The sequence below is a fragment of the Urocampus carinirostris genome, chromosome 19, assembly GCF_059441175.1.
Source record: "Urocampus carinirostris isolate Australia breed hairy pipefish chromosome 19, RoL_Ucar_1.0, whole genome shotgun sequence".
In the NCBI taxonomy this organism is placed as follows: Eukaryota; Metazoa; Chordata; class Actinopteri; order Syngnathiformes; family Syngnathidae; genus Urocampus; species Urocampus carinirostris.
This window is the reverse complement of record NC_142367.1, coordinates 28,258,990-28,275,055: the sequence shown is the minus strand read 5'-3', so window position 1 is coordinate 28,275,055 and position 16,066 is coordinate 28,258,990. Positions and strand designations below refer to the sequence as shown.

The following is a 16,066-nucleotide window of genomic DNA, read 5'->3' as shown; positions in this document are numbered from 1 at the left end:
GGGTTTGATAAGAATCTAGATATTCAAAAACGACTAGTAGTTTAGAGAGAGACAGAATGACAGATGAAAAGATACATAGGAGAGAGAGAGGAAGGGAAAGACAGAAAAAAGAAAGAACAATAGAGAAAAAGTAATTGAGAAAGAAAAAGAGGCAAAAGGGGAGGAATGAGAGAAGAGGCAGAGTACAAGAGGAGAAAAGGAAAAGGAGGAACAAGTAGATGAAGAGAGAAAGGAGAAAAGAGAGATGGAATGAAAAAGAGTAAAAGACAAAGAACGTGAGAAGAGAAAAGAATACATTGAAAGGGACAGAGATAGAGAAATAAGGAGAGAGAGAAATAAAGAGAGGAAAGAGAAAAAGAACAAATGGAGAGAGACTGCTCCGGGACTCACAACCCATTAGGAAGAAAGAAATGGGGGGAGGGTAGTGGATAGTGATTTAATGCTAGCTCATGATTTTTGTTAGTGTAGCCCAAAAATGGTCAAAGTAGAAAAAGGCACATTTCCAATAAAGTCCAAACACCAAATCAAAGCCCAAAAAAAGGAGAACAATAGTTTGAGTACAGTACTTGAGGAATGAGCTGTCTGAGGCTGCAATCATGACTTTAAACCAGGAGATGGCAGCACAGAGTAGTCAATTTTCAAGTTGTGGACACTACCTTTAACCAAATTCAATTAAACTCAAGGTCGTACGCTATGCGGGATTATGTGTACGGTAGTTGTTTTGGGAATCTTCCAACTGGTGTGTCAAATCTTTGCTCAGCATCGTCGCTTCACTGCCGCCGCCGCCGCATCAAAGAATGCAAATTCCCCCCAAAAGAAAGTCTGACGTGGGGAGAAAATACCTCACATTTTCTATCCACATCCAAGAGATTTTGTTTTACTCAAAACCAGTTAGCAAAACGATTTTTTTACAAAAAAGCAATCGGTATGCTGTAGTGTACGGAAACAGAACAACAAAGTTTACACGTTCAGAATTCAAAGACGTCAAATTTACCTCACAAAGGCTCAACAATGCATCCATGTGCATGATGTCCAAACACCAACTCCGTCTAAATGAACAGAACACAAAAGTGAGAAGACCCATGATACCGCAGACAGATTCTAACTTAACAAAACACAAAAGGAAGGGGGGATAGTGGACATACTCAAGTGTGGATATAACAAATGCATAATGTTCCAATGCAAATAAGCTGTAACATAACTAAACATTACAAGAAGGAAGGCCCACGATACCGCAGACTACAGATTCTAACTTAACGAAACACAAAAGTAAGGGGCGTAGTGGACATACTCAAGTGTGCATAGATCAAATGCATGTTCCAACGCAAATGAGCAGTAACATAACAAAATATGAAAATAGGAAAACCCACAATATGCCAGTGTTCTGATGCATTCTAACTTAACAAAACACAAAAGTGAGAGGGCATAGTCAACATACTCAAGTGTGGATGGAACAAATACATAATGTTCCAAGGCCAACAAGCTGCAACATAACAAAACACGAAAAAAGGAAACCCCACAATATGGCAGAATACCGACAGATCCTAACCCAACAAAACACAAAAGTAAGAGGGCGTTGTCAACATACTCAAGTGTGGATGGAACATATACATAATCTTCCAACTGCAACTAACTGTAACATAACAAAACATGAAAAAAGGAAAACCCACAATATGGCAGAGTTCTGATGGATTCTAACTTAACAAAACACAAAAATGAGAGGGCGTAGACAACTACTCAATTGTGGATGGAACAAATACATAATCATCCAACTGCAACTAACTAACATAACAAAACATGAAAAAAGGAAAACCCACAATATGGCAGAGTTCTGATGAATTCTAACTTAACAAAACACAAAAATGAGAGGGCGTAGACAACTACTCAATTGTGGATGGAACAAATACATAATCATCCAACTGCAACTAACTAACATAACAAAACATGAAAAAAGGAAAACCCACAATATGGCAGAGTTCTGATGGATTCTAACTTAACAAAACACAAAAATGAGAGGGCGTAGACAACTACTCAATTGTGGATGGAACAAATACATAATCATCCAACGGCAAATAACTGTAACATAACAAACCATGAAAATAGGAAAACCCACAATATGGCAGAGTTCTGATGGATTCTAACTTAACAAAACACAAAAATGAGAGGGCGTAGACAACTACTCAATTGTGGATAGAACAAATACATAATCATCCAACGGCAAATAACTGTAACATAACAAACCATGAAAATAGGAAAACCCACAATATGGCAGAGTTCTAAAGGATTCTAACTTAACAAAACATAAAAGTAAGGGGATAGAACTAATGAATAATGTTCCAAGGCCAACATGCTGCAACATAATAAAACACTAAAAAAGGAAAACCCACAATATGGCAGAATACCGAAGGATCCTAACCCAACAAAACACAAAAGTAAGAGGGCGTAATCAACATACTCAAGTGTGGATGGAACATATACATAATCTTCCAACTGCAACTAACTGTAACATAACAAAACATGAAAAAAGGAAAACCCACAATATGGCAGAGTTCTGATGGATTTTAACTTAACAAAACACAAAAATGAGAGGGCGTAGACAACTACTCAATTGTGGATGGAACAAATACATAATCATCCAACTGCAACTAACTAACATAACAAAACATGAAAAAAGGAAAACCCACAATATGGCAGAGTTCTGATGGATTCTAACTTAACAAAACACAAAAATGAGAGGGCGTAGACAACTACTCAATTGTGGATGGAACAAATACATAATCATCCAACGGCAAATAACTGTAACATAACAAACCATGAAAATAGGAAAACCCACAATATGGCAGAGTTCTAAAGGATTCTAACTTAACAAAACATAAAAGTAAGGGGATAGAACTAATGAATAATGTTCCAAGGCCAACATGCTGCAACATAATAAAACACTAAAAAAGGAAAACCCACAATATGGCAGAATACCGAAGGATCCTAACCCAACAAAACACAAAAGAGGGCGTAATCAACATACTCAAGTGTGGATTGAACAAATGCATCAAGTATCCAACTGCGACTAACTGTAACATAACCAAACATGAAAATAGGAAAACCCACAATATGGCAGAGTTCTGATGGATTATAACTTAACAAAACATAAAAGTAAGGGGATAAAACTAATAAATAATGTTCCAAGGCCAACAAGCTGCAACATAACAAAACATGAAAAAAGGAAAACCCACAATATAGCAGAAAACCAACGGATCCTAACCCAACAAAACACAAAAGTAAGAGGGCGTAGTCAGCATACTCAAGTGTGGATGGAACAAATGCATCAAGTATCCAACTGAAACTAAGTAACATAACAAAACATGAAAATAGGAAAACCCACAATCTGGCAGAGTTCTGATGGATTCTAACTTAACAAAACATAAAAGTAAGGGGATAAAACTAATAAATAATGTTCCAAGGCCAACAAACTGCAACATAACAAAACATGAAAAAAGGAAAACCCACACTATGGCAGAGTTCTGATGGATTCTAACTTAACAAAACATAAAAGTAAGAGGGCATAGGATACACAAATATGGACCCAACTATTACATAATGTTCCATCACCAAAAAAAGCTGTAACAGAACAAAATATGAAAAGTTAAGGAAGTACACTTCCATATTTTCCACCATGGTTTTTATGGATTCTTGAGGCAGCTGCTGTACGCAGGACGTTGAAAGTATGTCAAAATCCCAAATACCCCAATTCCATTGTGAGCTGCAGTACGCAAGATGGCCACCAGAGGGCATCTGACTTAGAGAAATTAAGTCAACGGGCTTCCAAAGTGAGCAGAAGTCAGGCTACTGAACGGCGTCGGACTTAGGAAAATAACATTGATGTCAATAAAAATAACTGTCCTGACATAAAACACTGTACAGACAAATTTAAAGCAAATGTACATTATGGAAACTTCAACTGAAACTACATCAATTTGAAAAGATGGAAGCTTATCAAACAATTCTTACTTGATGTCTAAACACCTCACCTTTTATTTTATTTATTTTATTACATTCTTTTTTTTTATGCATATGTAAATTGTATATATTTTTCGTTTGTGTTGCTGTATGATGGAGGACCCAACCCTCTGTCTAAGTGTGTGTGAGAAATAAAAAGTTATAAAAAAAAAAACCACAAAAAGAACCCTTTGTTTCGGCACAGTGATGCCCCCCCATTTGCTTCCATTTTAGAGTGCCTCGTTGTTGTTCCTCAAAGAAATCTACTTTTATCAACAGGGATAAGAAAGATGCTTGAAAATGTAGCTCGACTGTCAATTGTGTATCTAGAAGACATTTCGGAACCTTTCAAGTATAAGAAGAAAAGACAGACAGGGTTGGGTAGGGTTACTTGAACTGAATTACTTTCAACGACTTTTGGATGACTCCAATACCAAATATGCTAGTAAAAGACAAAAGAAACTCAATAGGAATCAAATGACTCCATTTTGTGCAGGCTTGGGGAGTAACGGAATACATGGAACGGCAAAAAGATGTTGGATTTATTTTCATTTTGTTTCTGTGGCATTTGATGTTCGTTTTGCCAGAGATCAAAGAGATCAAAGCCAGGAGAGAAAGCTTACCACGTGTTGTGAGTCATCAATTTATTCCTATTTAGTTTTCTTTTATCTTTTATTATCATATTTGGTATTGGAGTCATCCAAAAGTCATTGAAAGTAATCCAGTTCAAGTAACCCTACCCAACCCTGTTTATATGCAAAAATTGTTATATGCCTCCATTGTGATGATAGCACGTCGCGCTAGCGCAACAGGAAGTCACGTGACTAAAACAGCAAACATTGAAAACTACGCATTCACGCGGAGTAGCAAGAAACATGAAATGAATCATTTAGATAGATAGATAGATAGATAGATAGATAGATAGATAGATACTTTGTTCATCCCCGAAGGGAAATTCACATTTCCAGCAGCATCCCTGAGCTGAGAACAATCGAGAACAATCGAAAATAACACGGGAGCTGCTGGAGTGGCTGCCATTCGTGACGGCGCCGGAAGAAAAGATTCAATTTGAATCATGTACAAACAAACAAACAATTGAATCATGTACAAACAAACAAACAAAATATTCATGTTTCAATAAGTGGAGTGTTAATAAAATGGGGGGGAAATAATTTCTGATACTGATATAACCAGGTAAAACTAATTTTAAGTTACCTGTCCAAATGAATGTTGTGCCATCTCACCTTTCCCACTCTCTCTCCTGCAGTTGACTTGCTGCTGCTCGCTCCTGAAATTTCCAACCTCTCATATTGTTACTTTCATCCTCACGGCGGAAATGCTCTTTTCGTATCTTCAACACACACTTGGCAGTCTCCTGCGTCCGAATGGCACAAGCCCCGCCCCTCTCACTTCCACTCGCTATTTTCTTAAAGGGCCAGCGCATGACATTAAAACTGATGGCAAACGCCTCCCCATTGAGTAAGTTTATAATTCAGATAAACATAGCACAAAGCTTAGAGGCACTTTTTTAAAGTTTTTATAGATAGATAGATAGATAGATAGATAGATAGATAGATAGATAGATGTCTAGATAGAGAAAGATAGATGTCTAGACAGACAGACAGACAGACAGACAGACAGACAGACAGACAGACAGACAGATAGATAGATAGATGGATAGATAATTAGAAGGCAAACTTTGACAGTATTAAAAAAGGTTGTTTTTAGTTTCATATTCCGATATAATTTAAAAGAGTCAAACCAAAAAAGGAGAAGGAAGAGCCCTCCACAGCACCGGGGCCCGAATAGGTATTCGAATCTACCGATTCCTTCTTGGCAAAAGAAAGAAGGAAAAGGGGAAAGGGGAAAGAAGGAAAAAAAGAAAGAAAGAAAGAAGAAAGAAAGGAGAAAGAAAGAAAAAGAAAGAAAGACAGAAAAAGAGGAGAAAGAAAGAAAGAGAGAGGAGAAAGACAAAAAAGAAAGAAAGAGGAGAAAGAAAAAAAGAAAAAAGAGAAAGGCAGGAAAAGAGGAGAAATAAAGAAAGAGGAGAAAAACAGGAAAAGAGGAGAAAGAAAGAAAGAGGGGAAACACAGGAAAAGAGGACAAAGAAAGAAAGGGGAGAAAGACAGAAAGAAATAACAAAAGAAGGAAAGAAAGAAAGAACAAAAGAAAGAGGAGAAAGAAAGAAGAGAAAGACAGAAAAAGAGGAGAAAGACAGAAAAAGAGGAGAAAGACAGAAAGAGGAAAACAAAAAAAGACAGAAAGAAAGAGAAACAGGAAGAGGAAAACAAAAAAAGAAAGAAAGAAAGCAAAAAGTACCTTCCATTGCACAATACTTTAAAAATACAGTCAATAAGGCAAATCAAGTGTAAACACGATAATATCAAAATTATCGGACTTGCACACACACACAGTAATCATCATATATATATATATATATATATATATATATATATATATATATATATATATATAAATGGTTCTGAAGACAATATTATCGTTCCGATTGAAGTACTCCCTCAGTATAAAAAATCTGGATATTTGGATGTATGCACCCCCTCGTCGTAAAAACACGTCAGTCAGAGTTTTGCGAGAGAAAATCCTCTTTTGAAAATGTCGTTCGACTACTATGCAATATTTCAAGTATTTGCAGTATTTGCCGTTAAAAGTCAAGGAAGTTATGAAAATGAGGGCCTTTTGCGGGTGGGAGGGGTTCCCACTTCGTTCTTGAGAACAATATTGTTGACAATGGCTTTGAGAGAAGGTCTTCAAATTTTGTCTCTGCTCAGCTTTTTCAATGCAAGTGAGTCACTTTGAAATTTAGACTTTACGATATTTAAAACATTCTTTGCAAATGGGATATTGTCGTGTTTTGGGGTGATTGCTATTTAAATACGGGGTTGGGTAGGGTTACTTTAATTGGATTACTTTCAATGACTTTTGGATGACTCCAAAACCAAATATGCTCATAAAAGACAAAAGAAACTAAATAGGAATAAAATGATGACTCACAACACGTGGTAAGCTTTCTCTCCTGGCTTTGATCTCTTTGATCTCCGGCAAAACGAACATCAAATGCAACAGAGACAAAATGAAAATCAATCCAAACATCATTTTTGCCGTTCCATGTATTCTGTTACTCCCCGAGCCTGCACAAAATTTAGTCATTCTATTCATATTTAGTTTCTTTTGTCTTTTATGAGCATATTTGGTATTAGAGTAATCCAAAAGTAATTGAAAGTAATCAAGTTAAAGTAACCCTACCCAACCCTGATTGTAACTATGCAGCAGCACGGCGATGCATTTGTTCGCATGTGTGCGGCACAGTTCTGAGGTCATGAGATCGAACCTCCTGTGTGGAGTTTGCATGTTCTCCCCGTGCACGTTAGGTCAATTGGCCGGTCCAAATTGTCCCTAGGAGTGACTGAACGAGTGTGTTGTCTGTCCTTGTATGCCCTGCGACTGGTTGGCAAGCAGTTGAGGGTGTCCCCTGCCCACTGCCCGAAGATAGCTGGGATGGGCTCCAGCACTCCCGCGACCCTACTGAGGATAAGCGGTGCAGATAATGGATGGATGGATGTAACTTTGGAGATTTTAACCACTTCATTTTCAGTATATAAGGCGTACTTTCCCATTTCTTTTAAAAATATTTTTAATTTTTAAAATAGTTTGACAATGGTGGAAATATGTAAAAAAAAACAACAACCCGAAAACAAAGTCACTCATTGTGGTAAAGTATTTAACGTCAACCAACCAGTTTTGGACAATTATCGTGTCTGTATGTGTGAATGCTTCCGTAGGGACACACGCTCAACCGGACGGTGAGTTCAAATTCTACTCAATGAAAGATTTCTTGGCCTCAATCAACGTTCTCCGCATGAATTGGTGGTTTAGTTTGCGGTAGACCAGCACTCAAGACGACGGTCCGTGGTCTTGGAGATGCTCAAGAAGGGAGTTGGCCCTGGCAGGCCAGTCTGCAGAATTCTGGTTCCCACGTTTGTGGAGGGTCCCTCATAAACAGTGAATGGGTTTTATCTGCAGCCCATTGCTTCTCCAGGTAGGTCACCAATGTTCCCTCTAATTCTCCTTACGGATCTGAGCGTTGACACAAAGTCGGTGAGCAACGCTTGAAACAACAGTGAGCAACGGCAATCCCAAGTGTGGCAACTTAATCATTATCAAACATGTCCAAAACTTGACATCACCTTACATTTTGCTGAGTTTCCGGCAATGCAAAATGATTTTTCTCTTTTGAATGAATTGACTCATGTACGATTGCAAAGGTTGGACGGCCTACAAACGTCATTTCACAAGATTTCCATTTTATTTTTCCTGATATGTTTTGTCGCATAATATTAACATTTTTGGGGGTTTATTAAGTCGGTTGTAAGATACAGAACTGTACTTAATTACATTTTTTAGTGGAAGTACAATGTTGGCAACAAAATTCACTTGGAAATTATTTGAATGCAACACAAACTTTTTTTGTTTTTTTTCTACTTTTTTTTCTAAATTCTTTACAAAAAAGTCTCATTGTGTTTATTTTTTCCGAGCTGTTACTTTTTTCTTTTTGTTCTCTATTTACTTTTTTCCTACGTTTCTTTCTTTTCTTTTTTTTTTTGGCTTTTTTCCAAATTTTTCCTTCTTTTTTTCTCTTCCTTTTGTTTCTTTTTTTCTCAGCTCTTCACTACTTTTTCATTTTGGTATTTTTTTCTTTTTTCTTCTATTGCCCCCTTCTTTTGAGTCATTTTGCGCATGGTTTTACATCATATTTGGTCATGTTGGGATGAAAGAAGCAAAAACAACCCGAAGAGCCGTTTAGGACCCGAAAGAGCCGGTTCCTTATAGTGAGCCGAGCCGAAGAAGCCGGTTCCCCGAAAAACTCTACTAACTTTACTCAACTTCGTTCTACTTCGACTCGACTTCAAAATACCGCATTTAGGACACAACGTCAGTGCATTTTTACCTTCATGCACTGTAACTTTGACTTAAGTCGCTTCTTAATAAGTAATTTTGAGCCCTGATCTTTGTGCGCTGGCTAGATTTTCTTGTGCGCTGAGAATGTGCGAGCAGTGCGCAATTACGCACACGCGCAGCTTAGAGGGAACACTGTAGGTCACCCTCAAATCCAAATAGTATTTGTTTTATCCACCACGTTCCCTTTGGCAATTTTCTAGCACAAGCACTTCCGATTGGGAAGTTTCTCTCGGACGTCGGAACCTGCAGGGAGACAACCCCAATCAAGTGACCAGGACCGTCGACAGCATCCTTTTGCATCCGGGCTTCGATATTTTTAGCTTCGATAACGACATCGCTCTGCTCAGACTGTCCTCACCGGTCACCTTTACAGACTATATAAGACCCGTGTGTTTGGCTTCCAACAATAGTGCCTTCTACCATGGTACTGACAGCTGGGTCACCGGTTGGGGAACGGTCCAGGAAGGAGGTCAGGAACTCTCAATAGATCACTTAGAAAACATCAGAATAAAATATGGGTTTATTCTACCTCTTGTTTAGTGTCCCTCCCTTTCCCTGAAACTCTACAAGAAGTGGAAGTCCCGGTTTTGGGAAACAGACAATGTAATTGCCTAAATGGAGTGGGCTTAGTCACAGACAACATGATCTGTGCTGGTTTTCTGGACGGAGGGAAAGCCGCTTGTCAGGTAGGCTATAATTTTCCCCCAACAGGGTACTTATTGAAATATTTTCGAAGAATGTCAAGAATTACTGTAGTGCAGAGGTGGGGACCCTGTCTTCTAGGGCCGCAGGTCCTGCAAGTTTTTGGTGGCTTCTCTGCTGTAACTTTGGTGATTTCAGTAACAAGAATGGTGTACAAGCTCCTGCTAGCCTTCAAATGAGCTGATCATTTGTATGGCCTGAGCCTAAGATGAGAAAAACCTCAAAATTTATGAGGGACGTGCATCCGCCCTTGCTGGCTGTCGAGTGGCTATGAGTATATATATATATATATATATATATATATATATATATATCACAGCCATATCCCCCTAGTGAGAGGTGGCTAGAGTCATTTCTGACTCTTTTTGGGAGATTCATTCAGAGGAGGGGATTCCCAGCCCCCTCGCTCAACCCAACTGAGGTGTTTGGAGTCATTAGGTGAGCAAACCCCCCAATTCCAACCCCTAATGCTGAACGCCAAGCAGGCAGGCAACGGGTACCAATGTTTAAGTCTTTCTCGGCCAAGGCTTGAACCACAACCTCCCAGTCTCGGGGCGGGCGCCATATCCCCAAGGCCACTGAGCTGGCTATGAGTGGCAACAGAGAAATCGACGGGTGAGAAATCCTGCCAATACGGCACCAGACCTTGGAACAGCCCTATTTCAAAACCATTGGTCACCCCCTTTTTTGCAAAGGAGGCGACCACACCTGACCACCTAGGAAGCCTCTATGAACAAGTACCAGGGGAGGGCCCCACTTTTATAAGCATGTGCTAAAGACACGAGACGTTCTGGTAAGAGTCGAAAAAGAAGTACGAAAAGCAAAACAGGTCAGGAGCATACTGCGGCCGACGGCTTGTATACACAACATAGCACGGCACGAGAGGACCTGCCTGATACGGAATCCCGGGGAGGTTGACCCGACCCCATTTAGGGGCCGACGGGTCGTTTTGTCGTTTGTTGGACATGCGGCCCTCGAGGACCGGATTGCCCACCTCTGCTGTCGAATAAAAGAGGATCTGAAAATAGTCGCTGCAGAATAGGCTTTGACCAGACATTGCTTCATAGGGGGATGCAGGAGGTCCGATGGTGAGCCTGCAGGATTCCACCTGGATCCAGTCAGGAATCATCAGTTTTGTACTTGGCTGCGATAAACCAAATAATCCGGGGGTTTATACAAGAGTGTCCGGGTACCAGTCCTGGATCAATTCTCACATCAACTCTAATAAAGCGGGTTTTGTGGAGTTCAAATCAAATGGACCAGATGCTGATAGCAACTACACTTGTACGGGTCCACCTCCTCCTGTTAATGACGCCATCGACGATCTTGTGCCCATCCTGTCGAGTGCTGAGTGTGCGTCAAAATTACTGTACCAAAGTCAAATGCACTTGTCTAACTGTCCTAAATTTGAATGACATTGTACGTTTGCAGTGTGTGGTATACCGTCACGAAAGAATAAGATAGTTGGAGGAGACGTTGTTTCAGAAGGAAGTTGGCCCTGGCAAGCAAGCTTGCAGAGTTTTGATAGCCATGTATGCGGTGGTACGCTCATAAACCGAGAGTGGGTTCTGTCTGCCGCCCACTGCTTCGCCAGGTGGGAGAGTCCGAAATGTCAACACTTATCTTCTAATGCGACCTTCTAACCTGACATTGTCTCCTTAGCACAAATACGTTTGGTTGGTCAGTTTCTCTTGGCCGCAGAAACCTGGAAGGCGATGAACCGAACGAAGTGACCAGGACTGTCGATACCATAATTCTGCATCCACTTTTCGACAGTTTGAATTTTGAAAACGACGTGGCACTGCTCAGGCTGTCCTCTGAAGTTGAATTCACTGCCTACGTAAGACCGGTGTGCCTAGCGGCCAATAGCAGTGTGTTTAACAACGGTACGGACAGCGTAGTGACCGGTTGGGGTTCAGTGGAGGAAGGCGGTAAGCGACTTCAGAGGTGTTAAAGTAAAATCATTTGAAAAGACATAAATATTGTTGAATGTATCTCACTGTAATTGGCAGTGCCTCTCCCCTCCCCTCAAACTCTGCAACAAGTGGAAGTACCTGTTTTGGGAAACAAACAATGCGGTTGCCTAATTGGAGACCGACTCGTCACAGAAAATATGATCTGTGCGGGATTTTTGGATGGAGCCAAAGATGCTTGTCAGGTAGACTGCTTTATCGTCAAGTTGTTTAGGTTTAGAATCTATTTTAACAAATGGTCTCTTGATCCTTTCAGGGTGACTCGGGTGGTCCAATGGTGAGTCAACAAGAATCTATTTGGATACAGTCTGGAATCATCAGTTTTGGATTCGGTTGTGCGAGGGCGAATAATCCAGGGGTTTACGCGAGGGTGTCCCAGTATCAGTCTTGGATCAACTCCCACATTACGTCTGATAAGCCTGGCTTTGTGCATTTCAATTCGAGTGGGCCTGATGCAGACAGCGACTACACTTGTCCTCCAACTGCTCCTGATGTGCCCAGTGCTGAGGGTCCGTTTCAGTAAGATCACAACGATTGATAAATTCATGCGATTCTGATGATTTTTTCTTTTACAGTGTGTGGCAACCCAACACTTAACACAAGAATTGTTGGGGGTATATCTGCTGAAGAAGGAAGTTGGCCATGGCAGGCCAGTCTGCAGATATTTGGTACCCACGTTTGCGGGGGTTCCCTCATAAACAGAGAATGGGTGATGTCAGCGGCCCATTGCTTCTCTAGGTGACTCCATTTAAAATAAACCCTGATACATTTGTTCTGCTTTCACCAGCTAACCTTTGGAACCGTCTCTATAGCTCAAACACTTTTGGATGGAAAATCTCTCTTGGACGTCAGACCCTGCAGGGAAACAACCCAAACGAGATGACCAGAACAGTCAGGATGATCGTTTTGCATCCAGGTTTCAACATTTTTAGTTTGGACAATGACATCGCATTGCTAAGACTCTCCTCGCCAGTCACTTTCACAGATTTCATAAGACCTGTGTGTCTGGTAGCCAGTACCAGTATGTTCAACACTGGTACTGATAGCTATGTCACTGGTTGGGGAACAATCCAAGAAGGAGGTGAGTGCCTTAGTTAAATAGTTTCGCTTTTTGTTGGAATAAAATGTGGGTAAATGCTATATTTGTATATATTTTAGTGACTCTTCCATTCCCTGGAACCTTACAAGAAGTGAAAGTCCCAGTTGTGGGTAATAGACAGTGTAAGTGCCTTTTAGGACTGGGTATAGTCACACGCAATATGATATGCGCTGGTTTTCTAGAAGGAGGAAAAGACGCGTGTCAGGTAGAGTATGTCTCGTTTTCTATTTCTGTGAGGAATATATGTTTTGTCAAACTAATGTGCTTTATAACCTCAGGGGGACTCCGGTGGTCCAATGGTCAGTAAACAGGGTTCGATTTGGGTCCAATCTGGAATCACCAGTTTTGGATTTGGCTGCGCTCGCCCGAACAACCCGGGGGTTTATGCAAGAGTGTCCAGCTATCAGTCTTGGATCAACGCTAATATCATCTCTGATAAACCAGGATTCGTGCACTTCAACTCTTTTGGGCCGGATCCAGATAGGAACTATGCATGTCCCGGCCTACCTCTTCCAGTTACTGAAGGGCCAGATACAACCAACGATCCAGCGCCCAGCATATCAAGTGTCGCCTGTGGCATCAGACGCACCAACACAAAGATTATTGGTGGTGTGAATGCTCAAGAAGGAAGTTGGCCCTGGCAGGCTAGCTTGCAATATTTAGAAATCCATGTTTGTGGGGGTTCTCTCATAAACCGAGAGTGGGTCGTTTCTGCTGCACAGTGCTTCCCCAGGTGGGTCACCTGAACACAAAGACGTACAATTCTTCTGCTTTGAATATCTAACCATTAGCACCCTCCCTGTAGCACAAGTGTCCTGGGATGGTCGGTCTCTCTGGGTCTTCATAGCTTGCAGGGAAACAATTCAAACAAAGTGGATAGGAATGTCATAACCATCATTAGACATTCAGGCTTCAATATTTTTAGTTTGGACAATGACATCGCTCTGGTGAGACTCTCTTCACCTGTTACGTTCACAGACTACATCAGGCCTGTATGTCTTGCATCCAGTAACAGTATGTTCAACAACGGTACTGAGAGCTGGGTCACTGGTTGGGGAACAATCCAGGAAGAAGGTGAGAGACTTCTCCAGTTATAGACTCGGAACTAGATTGTAGTATTGTTACAGTCTTTTATGAAAGATACTACATATCCTTTCATTGTACTATTTAGTGTCCCTCCCCTTCCCTGGAATCCTGCAACAAGTGAAAATCCCAGTTTTGGGTAATAGACAATGTAACTGCCTGAACGGAGTGGGTATAGTCACAGACAATATGTTGTGTGCTGGTTATCTCGAAGGAGGAAGAGACAGTTGTCTGGTAGAGTATTGCTCCCTACTCTTGATGATTACAATATGTGTTGAAATAGGGTTTGAACCAAAACTTCATATTCCCAGGGTGACTCAGGAGGTCCAATGGTGAGTGAGCAGGGTTCCATCTGGATCCAATCTGGAATCGTTAGTTTCGGATACGGGTGCGCTCGGCCCAATCTTCCCGGAGTCTACTCCAGAGTGTCTCGCTACGAGTCCTGGATCAACTCTCACATAACTTCTGACGACCTGGGATTCGTACAATTCAACTCCAGTGGCCCTGATGCTGATCGAAACTACACTTGTGATGATCTGCCTCCTGTTGTGACAGAAGGACCCACCACCACCCAAAATCCACTGGCAAGCATGTCAAGTGCTGAATGTGGGTTATTGTCATTTATTAATGCTCGAAATATAATCATGTTCTTGTATAATGTAGGGCAAGAATAAGACCATGGGAAAGTAGTTATCTCCGTGAAATAATGAAATTGCCTATTTACAGTATGTGGAACACCATCACCAAAGAACCAGAGATCAATTGGTGAAGTTGCTTCTGAAGGAAGTTGGCCCTGGCAAACAAGTGTCCAGAGGTTTGGTCACCATGTTTGTGGTGGTTCTCTCATCAACCGAGAATGGGTGGTATCTGCTGCTCACTGCTTCAACAGGTTCTTCACATTTGAATAAACTCATAATCCTTTTTTTTCTTCTTTTGACTTTCTAACCATTTACACTCTCTGCATAGCACAAATGTCACTGGCTGGGTAGTTTCTCTTGGTCGTCAAAGCTCTGAAGCAACCGATGGAAACAGAGTTACAAGGAGTGTCTCTGCGATAACTTTGCACCCGTCCTACAACAGTTCGATCTTTGACAATGACATTGCTCTGCTGAGACTCTCATCTGCAGTCGTGTTCACAGACTACATCAGACCAGTGTGTTTGGCAGCTAATAGTAGCGTGTTTCGGAATGGTACTAATAGCTGGGTCACTGGTTGGGGATCAGTTCGGAATGAAGGTAATAATGAAACATTGTAACAACAATTTGGGAATGTACTTGACATTAATTTTCTGTAACTTTTAGTGCCTCTCCCCTTGCCAAGACTGCGACAAGTGGAAGTCCCGATTCTGGGAAACAGACAGTGCAACTGCTTGAACGGAGTGGGATCCATTACAGATGATGTTATCTGTGCTGGTTTTTTACAAGAAGGAAAAGACACATGCCAGGTAGAGTACTTATCTTTTCATGATTTGGTTTTCAAGTCTTGACAACCGGTTCCACACTGCTAAATTCTCAGGGTGATTCAGGAGGACCACTGGTAAGCGAGCAGAATTCAGTTTGGATCCAGTCGGGAATTATTAGATTTGGCTACGACTGCTCCCAGTTGTATCAGCCAGGATTCTACACCAGAGTGTCCAGCTACCAGTCCTGGATCAGCTCCCACATCAGTTCTGATCAACCTGGCTTTGTTCAGTTCAACTCAAGTGGAATTGACACTGATAGTAACTACACTTGCCCAGATCCAACTTCTGTTACGGAATTACCTCCTACAGAGGGTCCAGAGCCAAAGCCGAGTGTGTTGAGTGCTGAATGTAAGTGAGGAACAACACAGTTTTGAATGTTTTTATACATTGGAACAGCATACACTGCGAGGTCTGGTCTTTTTGTGGTTTCTTCCCAAAGAGCAGGTTGTCCAAAAGTATTTCGTTGTGTTTTAATGACTATGTTTTTTTAGTGTGTGGTAGCAGAACCCTGAACTCAAGCACAGTTGGAAGTGTAAATGCCCTAGATGGGAGGTGGCCCTGGGAGGCAAGTCTGCAGATTTTTAATACCCATGTATGTGGTGGTTCACTCATTAATAAAGAGTGGGTCATATCTGCTGCACACTGCTTCTTCAGGTGGGTTAGCCAAACATGATGCTACATACTTTGAAAGGATTTTGACCATCTAACCACTGACATTCTCTCCGTAGCACAAGTACCTTCGGATGGTCGGTTATTCTCGGTGGCGTGAACCTAACT

The 16,066-nt window shown here is 41.1% G+C and overlaps 1 protein-coding gene and 1 pseudogene across 1 annotated transcript in view; one reads left to right on the top strand and one right to left on the bottom strand.

Annotated features, from left to right (window-relative positions):
• Positions 1-5,378, bottom strand: part of mapk7 (mitogen-activated protein kinase 7) — a 29,433-nt gene extending 24,055 nt beyond the window's left edge. Inside the window, exons 1-2 of the mRNA XM_088322919.1 lie at positions 5,296-5,378; positions 995-1,049 (exon numbers count right to left, since the gene is read on the bottom strand). The gene's annotated coding sequence lies outside the window, so the exon portion shown is untranslated. The remainder of the gene's footprint in view (positions 1-994; positions 1,050-5,295) is intronic.
• Positions 5,379-6,741: 1,363 nt separating this feature from the next.
• On the top strand, positions 6,742-15,645 carry LOC148347912 (transmembrane protease serine 9-like; annotated as a pseudogene).
• Positions 15,646-16,066: the final 421 nt, after the last annotated feature.